Source organism: Galendromus occidentalis, unplaced genomic scaffold (assembly GCF_000255335.2).
Source record: "Galendromus occidentalis unplaced genomic scaffold, Mocc_1.1 scf7180000075744, whole genome shotgun sequence".
Taxonomy (NCBI): Eukaryota; Metazoa; Arthropoda; class Arachnida; order Mesostigmata; family Phytoseiidae; genus Galendromus; species Galendromus occidentalis.
In genome coordinates this window covers 60,582-61,317 of record NW_003803734.1, presented here as the reverse complement: position 1 = coordinate 61,317, position 736 = coordinate 60,582, and positions in this window count along the sequence as shown.

The window sequence follows — 736 nt, the reverse complement described above, 5'->3', positions numbered from 1 at the left end:
GAGTCTCAAGATCCGCGTTTGGCTCCATCCCTCGTAGCGAAAAAGCCCTGGACTGAAACAAAGAGGGCAAAATCTTAGAGAATTTCCCGAGGAGAGTTCCTGAGAAAGTATTCAATTACCCCAATCTCATTGAGAAGTAGATCACTTGAATATCTGTCTCGCGCTCACTTCTTTTCAGGAGCGACTTATCGTCCTTTGCGTCTGGATAGACATCTCTGGCATCAGACTTCTGAAGCGATCCGTCCATTCCGGGCAATTCATTGCCGCGCCGTTGTCCATCAGTTGGCGGTCGGACTGCTGGTTTGATAGCATCTACAGGTTTCTCCTGGAATTTTTTCGATGCTCCCGCTTCGGATGCTCCGAGCGGCGGTGCTCCCAAGGGCCGTTTTGGGAGTTTCCGCTTGCTCTCGGCTCCCGACTTCATCAATCCATTCACGGGGGTCAGCGGTGGCGGCCGGGACGATTCCCCAATGCTCGGACCCTGCCCCGCTACTTTTTCCAGCGGCTTCCCACCCAGTGGTTCCTCCTCCGCGGCGCTGAGCGCAGCGAACTCCGAGATCGACCCTGATTGAGGTTTAGCGGCTCTCATCTGGTCGGATCCTGGCGGTCGTTCATCTGTTTTCATTCCAGCTGTAGCCCTCTGCCCGACCAGCAACTCCTCCGTGGGTGTTGCGACCGAAGACTTCCCCAGCGAGGCTGGAGGCGAGCTTACGAACTTACTCAGTACGTCAGACCC